Below are 19090 nucleotides of genomic sequence, written 5' to 3'. Positions count from 1 at the left end.
ATACAAACAACCAAATTCCTGGTGAAGTAAGAATCTCACCGAAGGATTCATTATTTCTCCAGGAGAATACGACTCTCTACGATCCTATTTGTTTTCCCTCTCTGGGGAAAGGCAGGGAAGGTCAAGCCCCAGGCTCGGCCTGAGCATCCTTCAGAAGCCTGGGCAGCCTGGGAACCCGGCCTCTTCCACTGGGCCTTAAACTGGGCGGGCCTCTGGTCTCATCCCAAACGGATGGAAACAATCCAACCAAAGTGCCCAGAAGGACGGGAGCCATAGGGGCGAGGGCAGGAGCAATAGCTGCTCTGGCGACCCCGCTTCAGCCTCTCCGGGGCTCCCTGCCAACTTGCCACGTCAGCGACCGCCCCGTTCTTCCAGGTTCCTTGGGCGCTTGCAGCCCCGCTGGCTCGGCGAGCAGAGGGGGCGGGACGAAAACCTCAGGAGTGGCGGGCGGCTCCACCAATCGGCTGTAAGGAGCCAGCCACCGCCACCAATGAGCGGAGGCATCTGGCAGCGGCGGCAGGACCGACTTAGGCAGGGCGGGGGAAGCCGATGAAGCACATCTGGACAGCTGTGCGGAGAAACTGTGCGGCCTCCTCTGGCGGGCCCGACGTCAGCTTAGGCACGTCTCCCACGTCGTCTCCTGCTGGCTGCTTAGTATTTATTTTATTTTATTTTATTTTTTCCCCCTAAGAAGCAACCAGGAATCCAAGCTTCCAAACTTTTACCCCCCTCCCTCCTCCCCCCTAATGGGAGACGGGGCCAGATCCCATCCCAAACTTAGTTTAACGTTCCTGGGACTCGGGGATCCAAAGAAAAGGAACAGCAAGCAAAGCCCAGCCGCAATCTGATCTTAACCCGGCAAAGTAGGAAAAATAAAGTGTTGAGTAAACAGACCAAGTTGGGTAAGTTTTGAATACAGGCTGGATATCTTATTTCTTCTGCTGTGATCTCTATCCTGTTTTTCTGTTCTTTTTTTTTTTTTTTTCCTTTGCCAGCCTTTTTATTTATTTATTTATTTATTTTTACTTAAGGGGAAAAAAAGTATCATTTTCTGATCCAAACAGCCCAGGCATCCAGCTTCCTTCTCTTCTGTTTGGTAAACGTTTAAACTTTTGGTTTGCTATTTAAAAGTTTTTCTTGTGTGTGTGGGGGGAGGTTGGGGGAAAATTTGTGACTAAAATTTCCTAGGACCGAAAACATAGGACTGGTATTTGGTTGTAAGCCTCTCTGAACTCCAAAGTTGAAGGTACTGATAAATTTAACTTTCCTATTTTCTTCCTTTGAGAACTTTGTATATATTCATAAAGACTGAAACCCTTATTCATCCTTCACTCTGAACTTTCTGATGGAAGGCTGGGAAAATTACCTGCACATTCAGAATGAAAACTTCTGCATATATTAGTAGGATGTTTAATATTAAACTATTTGTAGCCTGAATTGGATCCTGTTATCATAATCCAAATCTACATCTATTCTGTGTTACTCTCCTATCCATTGTGGGAGACCTAAAGTCCTTCATGCTTGTTTAATCATACAGGATACCTTAAGTTTTAAATATGCATATTAGAGATGACTTGTATATCTGTAATATTCTCATCATATATTCCACTTTCTATTTTATCAAAATAATAATTCAGAGTGATTGTTATATGTAGACATGGAATGCGGGAGTTTGTTGCATTGAGTAAGTAAGGCTGAGTCTATGTTAAATGTCTGTTATTATTCTGTTTGTGGGGATATTTTGACTTTTAAGTTCCATCATATTATAATTACTGTTATGTGAGATCTCCTTAGAGCTGATGCTTAATTCCTGCAAATATGGTGAGCTACAAGTGAGTTGTTGATTCAGAAATGTAATACGTACAAGAGAGTAGAACAACTGAAGTGGGTTTCAGGGGCATAAGGTTATGGAAAGGCATCACGAGGAGCTGTCTAGCCAGATTGAATTCTTAACTCCACAGAATGACCTTGGGAAAATTATTCAGTCCATCTGTGCCTCAGTTTCCTCCTCTAATGTGCTAGCAATAAATAGCTCCTATCTTGTGGGATTATTTAGAGGACTGGGTGAGGTGAAATATGTTAAACACTTAGAACACTCTGTCAAGCACCTAGTAGGTCTTTGCTATTGGACTCATACTTCATTGTCTTCTTTCCCACCCTCCCCTCTACACCTCAGATTTCACAGCTTCTGTTCTGATCTCTGCTGTGAAAACTAGCATTTATCCAGTACTGAGCATTTGCTTAGCCAGGAACTGTTTGAGACATTAACCCAGTGCCTTGAATGGAAAGAGAAGGAGTGGTCAGATGTCATGGATTTAGAAGGTTCTAAAGGCTATCCTGTAGGATAGCTTTGCATGGGAACAGTGAGTGGGAAGGGATCACAGCACATAGAAGCAAAGGGAAGAAGGAACAAAGACATGGTGACTGGAGAGTGTGGCATGGTTCTGGGGACATCGGGATAATCAGCAAGACATTAGAGAGAGGAAAGGTTGTAAAGGGGAGGCTAGGAGAGCAAGGCATGGATTGGTGAACAGGAAAGGAGAGCTTCAGTAGGGATCAGTGAGCTGAACTGGCAGCAGTGACAGAGTGGAGGTATTTATGGGCTCCAGTCTCCACTGCCAGCCCTGCATACTCTCTGCGTCTGCTTCCTGGCTCCTATGAGCTCCATTCAAAGCCTACAGGTTGGAAGACCTGCCCAGGACAGGGATGAGGAGCAATTTTTGAATTCATCTTTACAGCCATGTTTAAGTGAGCTGATTTTCTGAGCCATTATCCAAAAGCTATTACTTTTCCTTAAGTAGTCACATCCTAAAGTCTTTTACTTGTACTCAGTTGTTACAACCTTCCCCTCTTTCCAAGCACACATGGTGTGCAGAACAGCTCTCACCCTGCTGATAGAATCATTTATAAACATATGAATACTTCTAAGTTTATAATTTACAGTTACTGAAGTGGATGAGAACTGTGATATACACCTAAGAGGAGGGTCATTTGGGGGTTCTCTTCCCTTCTCTTCCCTGAGGGTGTTGTTATGTTGTGCTCTAGTGCTACTGCTAACCACCTGTCTGGACTCAAGTATAACACTGAGCTATTATGGTCCTTTGTGCTGTCCTCGTTGAAATGTCTATGTCTAAATTTCTTTTTCTCTTGAATGGTCATGTATTCTCCCACCCATCCTTGGAACAGTCTGTTGCTACTATGTAGCGATTTGCTACATCTCTATGGTTGTTCTTTTTCTGACCATTTAGTATGGAGCAGATGTTGTTCTGAGTGCTTTTCATGTTTTAACTGTGGGATCTGCACAACAACTCTATGAAGGTTAGTGCTTATTTGTGTCATGCCCTGATGGTTGCAAAGATGGAGGGACTGGCGGGTTAAGCTGTTTGCTTGAGATTTCACAGAGAACAGATGGCAGGTGCAGATGCTGATAGTCTTAACTCCAGATCTCAAGCTTTGAACCATTAGGCTATTGGGCTGAAAATGTGTAAGCAGCCATGGTGACTATTCCTTCCACTGGACAGTCCCGTGAAGCTCAGGTTGGCATTGGACTCGTTATCCTCCTGTGTCTGCCTCCTCCATATTGAGATGGATGGAAGGAGGGTCTTTGGAGCCAGGGGCTCACTTAGAGAGTTTTTCCTGGAGAAGCAACGAGTCTCATTTAAGAGGCACATCTGTGTGGAGACTAGAGACACTTTATTTGCTTACTAGATAGATCTTATTTCAGGAAAGCATTGCTGTCCTTTCTTATCTGACCAGAACCCACTATAGTATATATACATAAAATAAATGCTCAAGAAATATCAATTGAAGGATTGACCTCATTTGAAATAGAGGTATTAATAAATATAGGAAAACTACAAAATGTTTCAAGACATGCAGGAAAATAGGGCAGATGCCAGGTGATGATTTTTGGAAAACCTGTTTTCTCAATTTATTATTGGAGATGTGGTTTAGGGATATTTCTGTACAGCAAAAATAAATGTAGTTCTATTTTAGGAGGATAGACACCCCTTACTACACATTACAATCTGGATTTAACATCTTTCTGGAAATCCAGCCCTTGAATTTTTAAGTTATTATCAACTTTACATTACTTGGAAGATATTTTAATTTGCTTATTATTACCTTAATGTGGTCGCTGTTTTTAGTGTAATATGGTGGCTAAGCATACAAGTATTAAAGGCAGGTAGTGAGGGATTGGATCAGAAATTTAATTCATACTAGTCTCTCCTGAGCAAGTCATTTTCTTTAGGAGGCTTTGTTATCCATAAGTGGGGATTCCCAAGGGATTATGTGACCGAGTCCATGTAAAATGTTTAGCATAATAAACTCATTTTTATTGTGTGTGTGTGTCATACACACAGTATAATTTTATCTATATTTTAAGAGGACACTTCAATAGTGATTAAATACAGAAACATTGTTGTGTAATTATTTCTGAACTTTTTCATTCCTCAACCTGAAAATGCTATACCCATTGAACAACAATTTTCTGTATCTCCTATTCTTGTTAGCCACCATTCTATATTTGGTCTGTGTGCTTTTGACTAGTTACTTTATCTAAGTGCAATTACACAATGTTTTCAGAACTTTCTTTCTTTTTTTTTTTTTTTTTGCCAGTCCTTGGACTTTCTCAAGGCTGGAGCTCTACCACTTGAGCCTCAGCACCACTTCGGCTTTTTTCTATGTATGTGGTACTGAGGAATCAAACCCAGGTATTTGTGCATGCTAGGCAAGCACTCTACCACTAGGTCAAAGTCATGGCCCCAAATTCATTCCTTTTTTAAGGCTGAATAATGTATCATTGTATGTACATACCAACCTTTCTTTAATTTGTTGGTGGGTGGATTTGGGTGATTTCTTCCTGTTATGGTTAATTGCATGTGTCAACTTGAGAAGGCCAGAGGTATTTGGGCTAAATTTTATCTTAAAGGTTCCAATGGAAGTAGTTTTAGACAAGATTAACATTTATATTAGTACTTGCAATACGCTCTTGGTCGTGTGGGTGAAGGCCTTAACAGAATTATTTTTTTTGTCATTTCTTTTCAGTTCTTTATATTTTCTGGACATTAGCACCTAATTACGTATATGATGATGAATATTTTTTTTTATTTATTGGGTTACTTTTTCACTTTGTTGGCAGTATCTTTTGATGCATAAAAATTTTAAATTTTGGTTTGTTCAACTTAACATTTTTTTCTTTCATGGTCTATATTTTCAGTGACATATACAAAATATTGTTGTCAAACATAATGCCATAAAAGTTTTCCCCTAAGTATTCCCTTAAGAATTCTATAGTTTTAGTTCACATGTTAAAAATCTGTGATTAATTTTGTGTTAGTTTTTGTAAGTGGTATAAGGGTACATCTCCATTCTTTTGTATGTGTATAATTGAACAATTCGCTGATAAAATATCATTAACATGATGAAATTTGCCAGTCCTAGGGCTTGAACTCAGGTTCTTGATCTTTCTCAAGGCTAGCACTTTACCACTTGAGCCATAGTGCTTTTTCTGTGTACATGGTATCAAGGAATCAAACCCAAGGCTTCTTACATACTAGGTAAGCACTCTACCACTAGGCCACATTCCTGGCCTCATTAATTCATTTTTATTTACTTTTCTAATTATGTTGGCAGTATTAATCTTTTTATCATTATTCAAATATTTTTAAAAAGAGAAAAATTAGTTCTGTGGTGACAGCATTGTTGCCTGACAGCTACTTATTCTCTTTCTTAAAACGATCCTTGCCTTCGCATTTGACAAAATACAACATCCATTCATGTTGAAAGCACTAGAAAAAATAGGAATAAGAGGTACATTCATCAAAATAGTGAAAGCCATATATGAAAAACCTACAGCCAGTATTATACTAAATGGTGAAAGACTGGAACCATTCACCTTAAAATCAGGAACTAGACAGGGATGCCCACTCTCTCCACTTCTCTTCAATATAGTGCTGAAACCCTTAGCCAGAGCAATAAGACAAGAAAAGGACATCAAAGGGATCCACATAGGGAAAGAAGAAATTAAACTATCCTTATTCGCAGATGACATGATCCTCTACTTGAATGATCCAACAAACTCCACTCCCAAACTTTTAGAATTAATAAACTACTTTAGCAAAGTGGCAGGATACAAAATTAACCTTCAGAAGTCAGTAGCCTTCTTGTACACCAATAATACACAAACAGAAGGCCAAATCAAGAAAATGATCCCATTCGCAATAGCCCCCAAAAGAATAAAATACTTAGGAATATACTTAACCAAAGAAGTAAAGGAATTATTCAATGAAAATTATAAAAGCCTAACGAAAGAAATGAAGAGGACACTAGGAAATGAAAAGACATCCCATGCTCATGGCTAGGGAGAACCAACAGAGTGAAAATGGCTATACTGCCAAAATTGATATACAAATTCAATGCAATCCCCATCAAAATCCCAAAGACAGTCTTTACTGAAATAGAAGATATAATCCAAAGATTTAAATGGAACAAGAAAAGACCAAGAATAGCCAAAAATTCTAGGCAAAAAGAGCAGTGCTGGTGGTATTACAATACCAGGCTTCAAACTCAACTATAGAGCCATAATAACAAAAACCGCTTGGTATTGGCACAAAAACAGACCAGAAGATCAGTGGAACAGAATAGAAGACCCAGAAATAGAACCACATACCTATAGTCAACTTGTATTTGATGAAGGAGCCAAAGATATACAGTGGAACAAACAGTCTATTCAATTATTGGTGCTGGCAAAACTGGGCAGCCACATGCAGAAAACTAAAAATTGACCCTAGCCTTTCGCCACACACAAGCATTAACTCAAAGTGGATCAAAGATCTTAACGTCAGACCAGAAACCGTGAAACTGCTACATGATAAAGTAGGAGAGACACTGGAACTCATAGGCACAGGCAAAAGATTCCTGAACAGAATCTCAGGGTCACAACAGATTCGAGAGAGACTCGATAAATGGGACTACCTAAAAATAAAAAGTTTCTGTACAGATAAAAACATAGTTGTGAAAGTAGAGAGACAGCCAACCAACAGGGAAAGATATTCACCAACAATACATCTGACAAATGCTTAATATCCAGTATCTACAGGGAACTCAAGAAACTAATCCCCCCTAAACCCAATAAACCATTCACTAAATGGGCAAAGGAACTAAAGAGAGACTTATCAAAAGAAGAGATTAAAATGGCAGAAAAGCATATGAGAAAATGTTCTTCATCTATGGTCATAAAGGAAATGCAAATAAAAACAACCCTAAGATATCACCTTACCCCAACAAGAATGGCCAAGATTTTGAACTCAGACAATGACAGTTGCTGGCAGGGTTGTGGAGAAAAAGGAACCCTACTGCACTGCTGGTGGGATTGTAAACTAGTTCAGCCACTCTGGAAAACAGTGTGGAGGTTTCTTAAAGAACTGAAAATAGACCTTCCCTACGATCCTGCCATACCACTTCTGGGCATCTACCCTGAACATCATAACCCAAGATATGATAAGGACACCTGCTCAGCTGTGTTCATCTCTGCACTATTCACAATAGCCAGGCGATGGAAACAATCCAGATGCCCTATTGCAGATGAATGGATACAGAAAATGTGGTATATATACAAAATGGAATTCTACATAGCCAACAGACAAGATAAAATAATGGCATTCACAGGGAAGTGGATGAATCTAGAGCGAATCATGTTCAGTGAGACAAGTCAAGACGTAAGGAACAAAGGGCTCATGGTATCCTTACTATGTGGCTATTAAATCCAAAGAGTACAAGAGCGAGGACTCAATAACTGCATACCCAAAGCTATGGACATGGTAATGGAAATATAAACATAATTATATAGACATAAAAACCTATGACTCTATAGACATAATGTTTTATTTCATAAATTAATATGTTTCTATGACATACAAACTCTTAGCCTAATTTTGATTAAGTTCTAAATACTAAGTCCCAGTGATTGTAAATAGAGATTCCCTTCTTGAACACTTGCTTGTTAAACTTGTCATTTAAAATATGATGTAAAAATCAACGTTAATAAATTCTTTAATAGAAAAAGACAATCCTTGCCTTCGAATTAAAAAAAATAAAATCATGTACATATGCTAAGAAAATGAACTAGAGTATTCAGAATTAAAAGTGGTGCTTTTCTTTAGTTACCTGCTTTCTTCCCACTCCTCTACTTTCCCCGCAGGTAACCTGCTGAGGGTTCCACGAATGCCCGTGTGTTAAAGGTTCAGTCCTCAGCTTGATGTGCTGGGAAATGGTGGACACTTTAAGAGATGAGGCACCGGGAAGGTCTTGGGCCATCAAAATCAAGCCCTTGCAGGCGATGGACTCTAATCCCTTTTCTTCCTGTTTGTTTGTTGTTTTTTTGTTGTTTCATACCCAGACATAAGGTTAGTGGTCCTCTTCCTCCACGTACTCCTGTCAGCAACAGGGCTAATCAGTCACAGACCACAACCAACAAAACTGCAAGGTAAAAAACAAAGCAAAAAAGAAAAAAATCCTCTTCTCAAAGACACTTTATGTGATGCATTTGATAGTCTTGTTTCTCCACCTCCCCCCTTGCCCCTCTTCCTCAGTCCCGGGGCTTGAACTCAGGGCCTGGGCACTGTCCTTGGGTTTTCTTAAGGCTAGAGCTCTACCACTTGAGCCACAGCACCACTTCCGGCTTTTTCTGTGTATGTTGTACTGAGAAATCAAACCCAGGGCTTCATGCATGCTAGGAGAGAACTCTAACATTAGGCCATACTCCAGGCCCCACCTTTGTTAATTCAATGGTTTACATCCTTTCAGACTTTCTACAGGAGTCCATCCTCAGATACAGTACTAAACATAAACATAATTGAAAAGTATAAATAAGACCACATTATATATACTGCTGATTTTGCCTTTAAACAGTGTAGTGATGTATAGAAAGCACAACTCAACCTGTCCAGGTAATTCATGTCATAGAAAGCAATGGCACTTAAAACAAACAATGGTACTCAAAACAATCATTTAAAATAACACTGGCATTAGGCTAAGCTTATCCAGCACGTCCTGTTTGCACTGTTTATTCTTGAGCTTCTTCTGCTTCTTCTTGAGCCAGGGGAGTGTGTCTAGTCTCTGACTTCCTTCTGTCAGACACTCTTGAATCGATTGTTTCAGGAAAACCTCACAAGACAACGAGACATTTTTGTCATTCACCTTCTGACCAGCATATGTTCCTTTGGTGCCATCAACAATCTCCAAGTTGAGGAAGATGCAGGAAAGGAAGAAAATGATTCTTCTCTTCCTTGAAGTCTCCAGCAGAGGTTCCGTATCTCTATGGAGTGATGCTATAATGCTCATCCCTCAAGAGAAATAAAATGTGTCCAACAAGATCAAAGCGACACTTTTTATGGCAAACTGTACCATTCTCCATTGTACCTGAAATTCCATCATTTCTAAAACAAAGCACTTTGTTTTATATATAATTACTTTATTAGAGAGGAAAAGAATTTTTGGAAAAGGCAGTATGAGGTGCCTCATATTTGAGGACATTGATCTTCAGGAAAGGGGTTGTGCTAGTTATTTAGTAAGGAAGGAACATGAAAATGTCTCTGATTTTCCTTACCTTAGTTTTCTTTTATCAAATATCTTGGCTGCTTCCGAATGATCACACAGTGAGGGGGAGAACTCTCTCGATTAGTACTGTGATATTAGCCTCAGCTAAGTAGTTGAGTCACCTGAGCACAGTTGTCTGCCCTTGGAGATTCTCTGAAACAGGTGCAGTCAGGTCAAGGCATCTATCTGTTAAAATCTCTCTGGTGGGCACAGCAGAGAGAGAGACTTAAAAATTGGATCACATCAAAAATAACAAGTTTCTGCACAGTAAAGGACAGAGTTACTAAACTAGAAAGACAGCCAACAGACTGGAAGAGCTTTACTATGTAATATATCCAAAAAAGGCCTAATATCCAAAATATACAAGAAGCTCAAGAAATGAAATCCTTCAAAATGAACACCAAATGGGCGAGAACCTTCTCAGAAGAGTAGGTAAGAATGGCAAAGAAACATTTGAGGAAACGCTCAACGTTCTTGGCCATAAAGGACATGCAAATCCAAATAACTGATTTCATCTCATGCCAGCTTGATTGGTCAACATTCTGAATTTGAACAACAAATGCTTGTGAGAATGTGGGGCAAAAAGGACCCTGATGCACTGTTGGTGAGAATGTAAACTAGCACAACTGCTCTTCCCTGTGACCCAGCCATACTACTCTTGGGCATCCACCCAGAATATTACCAGCCAGGTTATTGTAAAGGCACATGCACATCCATGTTCATTGCTGTACCATTCACAATAACGGAGTTATGGGAAAGTCCACATGGTACGCAACAGATGAGTGGATCAAAAAATGTGGTACCTATGGGCCAGGAGTTTGGCCTAGTGGTAGAGTGCTTGCCTAGCATACACGAGGACCCGGGTTCGATTCCTCAGTACCACATACATAGAAAAGCCCAGAAGTGGTGCTGTGGCTCAAGTGGTAGAGCTCTAGCCTTGAGAAAGCCCAAGGACAGTGCCCAGACACAGAGTTCAAGCCCCAGGACTGGCAAAAAGAAATGTGGTACCTATATGCAATGGAATTTTATAAAGTCATTAGAAAGAATGTCATTTACAGGGCAATGATGGACCTAGATCAAATCATGTTAAGTGAGGCAAGCCAAAGTCAGAGAGACAAATGGCATGTGTCATCTCTCATATGTGGAAGCTAGATCAAAAATACCCAGGACTCAAGGCATTCATACACAGTGAGACCAAAGCAGGATACTCTTAGGGGAAGAACCAAAAGAAGGACTCTCTGCCTGCCTGGTGGTAGAAAATATTATTTATTGAAGTGAACTCCAGGAAATGGAAACAAGTTAGATTTTTTTTCTTGTTTTGTTTTTCCTGTTTCTGAGGCAGCGAATAAGGGAGGACACAAAAATGGAAGGACAAAGGGTGAACAAACCCAACCGTGGTACTCAGTAAAATCTATGGTAAAAATGAACGATACAACTTGTGGGTAGAGATGAGAGGGAAAAATCTGGGCGAGACATTGGGGTGACAGTGTCCAAAAAGAGATGTGCTCCTTACCTGACATGAAACAGTAACTCATCTATACATCATTTTTGTAATAATATTAAAAAAAAATCTGGTTTGGAAAAAACAGGCTCCATGCTAATGTTTTCTGTGGCCTACATGGGAATGATTGGTCTAGTGAAGTTTCCCAACCAATGGTCATAATTCTTACAAATAAGTTGTACCCTTCGTTTCCAGCACTTAGAACTGGCCTCAGGCAATCACTGGTAGAAAAGAGCTCTATCCAGAGACCTAATTACCAAAGCAAATAAGTTGGAAGTGCACACCGACTGAGGCTCTTTACTGAAGTTCTCTTTCTTCCCGAAGCCTTATTGCCATAAATGCTTGCTTGTTTAAGTCCTAATTTGTGTAGAGCTCCTGTTGATTTCACTGTTTTCAGAGCCAAGTTTCCTTCAGTGTCAGTCCTGTTTCCTGGTAGTGACTTAGGTGGTTAGAAGGCTTCTGGATTCTAGTTTTAAAACCTGAAGGTATAATTAGTCCATTTCTGATTTGAGTCAACATTGAATTGCCAAACTGCCTCTAATGCTTGTGTACAGAGGCAGTATCTATAACTTAGAGTCTACCAGAATTACATTTTTCAGTAAAAGTATTGCATCATTTTATCTTGTTAAAAAATTGAAATGGAGCTGGGAGTTTGGCCTAGTGGTAGAGTGCTTACCTAGCATGCATGAAGACCTGGGTTTGATTCCTCGGTACCACCTACATAGGAAAAAGAAAAGCCGGAAGTGGTGCTGAGGCTCAAGTGGTAGAGCTCTAGCCTTGAGAAAGTCCAAGGACAGTGCTCAGACCCTGAGCTCAAGCCCAGGACTGGCAAAAAAAAAATTGAAATGTTCTGAATATATATAAATTTTGGTATGTATATATGTACAGAGATGTAGGGTAAACTTGAAGAAATGCCCAAAAGTGTTGGTTGTCCTTCCTTCCTTCCTTCCTTCCTTCCTTCCTGCCTTCCTGCCTTCCTGCCTTCCTGCCTTCCTGCCTTCCTTCCTATTCCTCCCTCATTTCTTTCTCTCCCTCCCTCCTCCCCTCCCTTTCTTATTTCCTCTCTCCTTCCCTCCCTTCTTTCTTTCCTTTCCCTCCCTCCCTCCCTTCCTTCTTTCTCTCCCTTCCTCCCTTTCTTCTTTCCTCTCTCCTTCCCTCCTTGTCTTCTTTCTCTCCATCCCTTCCCTCCCCCTCCTGCCCTTCCTTCCTTCCTTCCCTTCTTTTTCTTCCTCCCTCTTCCCTTCCTTTATTCTTCTCTCCCTCTCTCCCCCTCCCCTTCCCTCCCCTCCCCTTCTTCCTCCCTATTTCTCCCTCCCTCCCCCCTTGTAGCCTTGACTGCACACACACATTGCCTGGCCAACAGGGATTGTGCAGCCCGCCTCTGGAATTACAGGGACCCATGATAGCCATATTATTTTGCCTTCAATTTGCTAGAAGAAAAGGAAAAGCCAAAGTACAATGTAAGGGATGTCTCAAGTTTAGAGAACTGTAGAAGTGTTTGAAAAAAAAATTATTCTCTTCAGATGTTACCTAGTCCTGAATATTCAGTGATGACAATATAAAATGACTAAACCAAAAGGAGAATGCAACAGAGCTTGCTATTCCCAGGGGTCTGGAAATAGTACATCTTCCCATAGTACATGGTATTGGGTTAGGAAGGTTTTCCTGCAGTAGTAGGAAATAGTTAACCCCAAATTAAGCATAGCTGCAAATGTACCTAATCAATCATCAATACAAATTCCTCTGAGTCAAAGCGCTGCCAAAGCCACTTACCCCAATTGGAAAATATGGAAAATATCTATAGGCATAAAAATATGTAGTCCTCAACAGGTAAAATACACAATGCCTGACATCTCAAAACTGCAAGGAAGTTGTGTCTATAGTAGGAATACACCATCTCTGACTGGAAGTGTACTTCTGTGTACATTTTTGAACTGTTACTTATTCAAAAAACTCATACGGTTGGTATTTCAGCATATTGTTTTTTTTTATTTCTGCCAGTCCTGAGGCTTGAACTCAGGGCCTGGGCACTATCTTTGAGCTTTCTTAAGGCTAGTGCTCTACCACTTGAACCACAGCACCACTTCAGGCTTTTTCTGTGTATGTGATACTGCGGAATCAAACCCAAGGTTCTGTGAATGCTAGGCCAGCACTCTACCACTTGGTCATACTGCTGGCCCTCAGCACATCATTTTTTTAAAGACATTAACATGTGTGGCTCTTTTTTGGCCAGTCCTGGGCTTGAGCTCAGGGCCTAAGCACTGTCTTTGGACTTTCTCAAGACTAGAGCTCTACCACTTGAGCCTCAGCACCACTTCCAGCTCTTTTCTATGTATGTAGTACCGAGGAATCAAACCCGGGTCTTCATGCATGGTAGGCAAGCACTCAACCACTAGGCCAAACTCCTGCCCCTGTGTATGGCTCTTTTTGACTCAACTTATTAAGAATAGGTGTTTCTCAAAGAACAGAAATGCTTTAGCCTGCCTTTGAGGGTGGTGTATTATTTAACAACAAGGCAAAGTCTGTCCAATGACTATGCTGTTATTTTGCTTCTGAGATAGTTTTTGCTCTTTGATATTTACTATTATTTTCAAAAGCTGTTTTTTTTTTCAGCCAGGTACTTACCTGGTTTGCATGAGGAATCGTTTTGGGCTGGGCTCCAAAATCATGTAGTTACATCTCCCTCTGTGTTTTCAGATCTCTCAGGTATAACACAAATGAGAAGTAAGAACGAAAGGTCTATCAAGTAGCTGTTTCCAAGTTGATGTGTCAAGGTGGCATCCAATAAAACTGCTTTTCATTCTTTTACTTGATTTAATGTTTAATCTCTTTTACTAAACTTTTCTTTTCTAGTGGGATTTGCATGCTGATTTACATCCTCTAGTTGCAGGTGGCATACAGTGGGGTTGGAGGCATGGCTCAGGTGGCAGAGCACCAGCCAATGAGCAAAAGCAAATGTGAGATTCCAACTTTGAGTCCCTCTCAGACTCAGATTAAAAAAAATAAAAAGTTTGATTCAAGTTTTGGTTACATGTTATGCCTGCTCTTGGCAAAGAAATCATGTTTAAATATCCTTGGTTTAGGTTGTGTTTTAGTAATAAGACAGCACTGCTTTACATTTCCTAGGTTTGTGCGCCACTCATATCTGAAGGCCTTATTTCTTAAGCAAGAACCAACAGCTGTCCTCACTAACAGGTCAGATGTGGAAATGAACACTGCAGATTGTTGAATTTCTTCATCCTCCTTTCTGAGGCTCAGTGAGGTGCAGTATAGAGTATCTACCTTCTGTTGGTGGGCGGAACGAATATGAGCTGGGTGGCTCACTCAGATGAGAGAGGGAAGTGATGTCATGATCAAGTCAATTCCCTATTGGGAATAGACTTCCACTTACATGTTTACACTCTGGACACCCAAGGTGGCTGCTTGAATAGTTCCACAGGCATAGTTAATCAGGAAACAGATTTGGTGAGAGTGGATATACATGTATGCCATTTTTGATTAGTTATAGGGCAAGAGCCTGTCAACAGTGATCCAGTTACACTTTCCTGACAGTAAGGGCAGTATGTTCCAGTAAAGGGGGAATTACACTCATAGATTTATAGTAAGACTGTTATGCATGAGAATATTAATTTCAGACTACTGTGGGTCGGATTTTGTAGGTTGGGTGTGGGTGGAAGTCACTGGGAGTGAGTAAAATGCTCATGGAGAAACAGGTGAGTGGGAGGAAGAAACAAGATTACCCTGGGCTGTTGCAAGGCTGTTGCTAGTGAAACAGATTCTTCTTGAGCAGCACCTGTCAGCAGTGTATGGATAGGGCATCAAACCTTCGGTCCTCGTGACCCGTGGAGGACTTGGGGAAAGGTAAATCGGTAAGGTTTGTTACAGTGCTATATCTTCTTACTAATTGCTCTTAGCACAGATGTGTATGAGTGTGAGTGTATGTGCATGTGTATGAACCTGGCTTTAAGGTGAGATGTTTCAGCCTCTTTTATTCCAGAAAAAAATAATTCAGTTTTCTATGAAAAACATAACCTCAGGTTTAACTGCTCACTGTTGCATAAATTCTAAGGTTCTGGGTCTTATGAAACCAAACATGATGGATGAGTCAGAAGGCAGAATTAGATGGAAATATCTAAGGATTAGTTTTAACACTTCTTAGGTAATTTTTCATGTGATAATGTAGTAAGAACATCTAATTCCTGTACACTTACTTTGATTCCTGTGCACCTAGTTTGATTCCTAATTCTGCTTTACGTTTGTGACAGTGTGAAAGTTACTTCTTTGAGTCTGAGCTTTCTTAACTTTGCAAACAGGTGTAGTAATCTTATCTGCTCCCAGTGTGAACAGGATGTAATGAGATACTGTTAGCCAAAAATTGATTGCAGTGCCTGCCTGTTGCATTATAGTGAAACAATAAAAGCTATTTTTGTTGAGTCAACTATTCCTCTGGTCCCTTTCCCTTCTAGAAGAGCCGTGGTAACCTAGGGTTCTTTTTTTCATTTTGTCAGTCATGGGGCTTGAATTCTGGGCTGGGCACTGTCCCTGAGTTCTTCAGCTCAAGGCTACCATCCTACCTCTGGGCCTGGGCATTGTCCCTGAGTTCTTCAGCTCAAGGCTACCATCCTACCCCTGGAGCCACAGCTCCACTTCGAGTTTACTTGTGGTTAATTGGAGATAAGCATCTCAGGGATGTTAGTATCCGGGCTGGCTTTGAACCTTAATCCTCAGATCTCAACCTCCTGAGTAGCTGGCATTATAGGCGTGAGCCACTATGCCCAGCTTAACCTGGCATTCTTAATTCTTACAATCACAGTGTCTCCCAATCCTGCTTATTATGAGTTTTGTAGTGAGTTGAGGCAAAGCTAATATTAATCTATTTCTAATGATTCTATGTACGTATTTTTTCTTTAGGATCTGTTATTGTCATTTGATAATAGTGTAGATATTGGAGGTACATATCCTTAATGTTGAATATTCAGTCATTTAATTTCTGTGGCATTTTATTGTCCATGGAGCTTCAGGTATCCAGCCATTAAGCAAAAGTTTTGCCTTCTGCTCTGAAATTCAATACATCGTCATCCATCCATGTACTAAAATAAGCCCTATGAGAATGGAATTATACAAGAAAGAGAAACAGAAAAATAATTCTGTAGTCTTGAGACAGAATTCACAGAACATTTATTCTAGGAAAGAGGTGGGGTCAGGATGCAATAAATATAAGAAGTTAATTGTGTATTAAAGGAAATGTAGCATAGGAGAAGAAAGTATGAAAAAGGGAATGTCGAATTGAGGAAATTCAAAATAAGGTGATGGGAGAAGAGTCTTATTGAGAAAATAGCATCTGAGCATAGCCTGAGAGGAAATAACAAGATTTCAAGATGAAGGTGATCCTGGCACATTCAGGTAGCTACAGAAAGGCCAATGTGACTAACAGGGAAGAAAGTATGAAGAAATAAGGCTGGAGGTGGGATAGGACAACTAATTTCCTATTGTCCCTGTGAGGCCCGAGGCCTGACTTCAACAGGACAATGCTGACTCCTGTGCTAAGAATGGTCTAAAAAGGGGAGGGCAGTTCCACAGTTATCCCAATAGTTCAACTAGGAGGCCACTGAAATAAAGGGCACTGGTGGGAGTTGGTGGTGACAAAACGATAGATCTTGGGCGTATTTTAGGGGTAGAGTCAGAATAGTTTCTTTTTTTTCCCCCATGGGTTGTATGTCTGACATGAGATATAGAAAGAGGTCAAGAATGACTAAAAGTTTGATATGAGTGACAGAGTATGCAGATGTGATTAGATGAGGAAAATGGCAGGCCTATCTCACAGTGAGTGTTGGGAACCATGTTCTGGAAAATTTTGAGTGTGAGAGGTGTTAGACATCTGAGTACAGAAGCCAAGTGGGCACTCTAGTAGAGTTCCGAGTCCAGAGGAGAAGTTTGGATAAAAGAAATGGTTTCAAGCAGGATGAGATAGTCCAGTACTGACGGTAGGTAGAAAATAAGAGTTAAATAAATTGATCTCTTAAGAAATCCCAGTTTTAAGAAGGAGGTTAGGGAACTCCAGAAAAAAAAAAGGAGTGGTTAGTGAAGAGGCAAAACAAGGGGATAAAGTTTTCCCGAGAGGAAGCAGTGGACGTCTCTGAAGTCTGCTCATGACAGTCAGTCACTGAGTTTAACAATGGACAGTTTTCGTTGTTGATGCTATGAGAGCTAGGACCATTGTGTTGGATTGGGGCCAAGTTCAGGCAGAGACCATTAAGTTGCAGCCAGATTTTCCCCATTTCCATGTGAGATGATCCAGCACCTCATTTTCCTCAGGTGAGAGAGATCATGAGAGAAGTTTAAGGCTCTTTTCGTTTCTCTTTCTTTCTTGCTTTCTTTCGTCTTTTTGCCAGTCCTGGGGCTTGAAATCAGGGCCTGGGCACTGTCCTTGGACACTTTCTGTTCAAGGCTAGCATTCTGCCCCTTGAGCCACAGTGCCACTTCCAGCTTTTTCTGTATATATGGTTCTGGGGAATTGAATCCAGAGCTTCACACATGCTATCTGAGCACACTACCACTAGGCCACACTCCCCGCTCTAAGGCTTTTTCTTATTTCTTCTTTGTGAGCCTCCTAGAATGTCTGTGCTTCAGAACTTGTTACAGACCCAATAAAAATCTTGAAACTGAGTTAAATTAGAATATTTTCAGAAGAGAAAAATGGAGTGACAGGGAAAAAGGAATGGCTGGATCAGTGAAGAAGCCTTTCTTAGGTGTGGCAATCACACGTTAGGATAACGATCATACCGATAGAGGATGACCTGCATTTCTAAATCACTGTGGCTGGTTATGGTGGCACAGGAGGCTGAAGGTGGAAGATTTGAATGAAGCCAGGCTGGGCTACATAAGGAGACTCTGTCTCAAAAGAAAAAAAAAATTGTGGAATTTGTCAAGTATTTCAGGAAGCTTCTCTCCTGAAGGAAAGGGTGAGTGACTCAGCTGGCTTACACATAGCTGGCTTTTGTTAAGGCAGAGCACAGCTTTTGAGTAGTGGTCTGGACACATTTGTAGGCAGTCTTCTTACTACTAGCTAGCTTGCTGGTTACTTCCTCTTTTCCCTCTTTGCTGAGAACCTATCATTTTTGGCTTATAAAAATAATAATTGGGGGACTATACAGTGTTCAGGTTTTCCTTCGAGGCTGTGGTAAGATGTCAGTAGAAGCCACATACAGGATAAACTGGGGATTCCTCTTCTTGGCTACCTCACCCACTTTCCAGAGATCTCTGGATATGTTTCTTGATGTAACTCATTTGGAGCAGGGATTCTGCCAACAAAATTTCATCCTTACGGACAACCACCACCCTTAACTTTACCACGTCCTGTTCTAAGCAGTGGGGGCAGAGTGTTTCATCACCAATAAAAGTGTCTCATTTTCCCCGGCTTGGTCCAGGAGGTGGGGACAGAGGAACACTAACAGATCTGGAATGTCAGTGTCATTGCCAAGCTGAGATGGGGAAACAACTTTACAGAATCATCAAGAAGAAAAATAACCCTAGACATTGAATGGACAAATAGTTTGAGTTCCATAAGGGGAGATGCCTTACTGTCCAGTCATCTGGAAAAAAATAAAAAAGGTCAAGAAACTAGGGCAATGTTTGATAAGTACAGGTCTCCAGAAATCATGGCTGCCTTTCAGTTTAATTATTTCTTTAGGTGCTGAGCTCTCACTCATTAATATGTATGTATGAGCTCCAGGCAGTGTGTGTGTGTGTGTGTGTGTGTGTGTGTGTGTGTGTGTGTGTGTGTGTGTGTGTGTATGGCTGAGGTAGAGAGGATGGGCACTCTCCATTTCAGTTATAATGTGTTTTTGGTTGAGTGTGTGGCAGGGCCAGGTCACCTTTGGCACATATTCTCATTCTGAGGCTATCCACACCATTGATCGCTTTGTGACAGCTAGATCTGCCTTCTTCCTGCTTCCTCAGGGCATAGCACTAGAGCGATACCTGCCTGAG

General features: G+C 40.9%; 1 protein-coding gene across 4 annotated transcripts in view; it reads left to right on the top strand.

Annotated features, from left to right (window-relative positions):
• Positions 1-580: 580 nt before the first annotated feature.
• Positions 581-19090, top strand: part of Tmem45a (transmembrane protein 45A) — a 77284-nt gene continuing 58774 nt past the window's right edge. For all 4 annotated transcript variants that reach the window (XM_090332613.1, XM_090332599.1, XM_090332596.1 and 1 more), the window contains exon 1: positions 581-902. The gene's annotated coding sequence lies outside the window, so the exon portion shown is untranslated. The remainder of the gene's footprint in view (positions 903-19090) is intronic.

The sequence above is a fragment of the Megascapheus bottae genome, chromosome 1 (genome assembly GCF_031878675.1).
Source record: "Megascapheus bottae isolate mThoBot1 chromosome 1, mThoBot2.hap1, whole genome shotgun sequence".
NCBI lineage: Eukaryota > Metazoa > Chordata > Mammalia > Rodentia > Geomyidae > Megascapheus > Megascapheus bottae.
The sequence above is the reverse complement of the archived record's forward strand: the minus strand, read 5'-3'. Positions and strand labels throughout refer to the sequence as shown.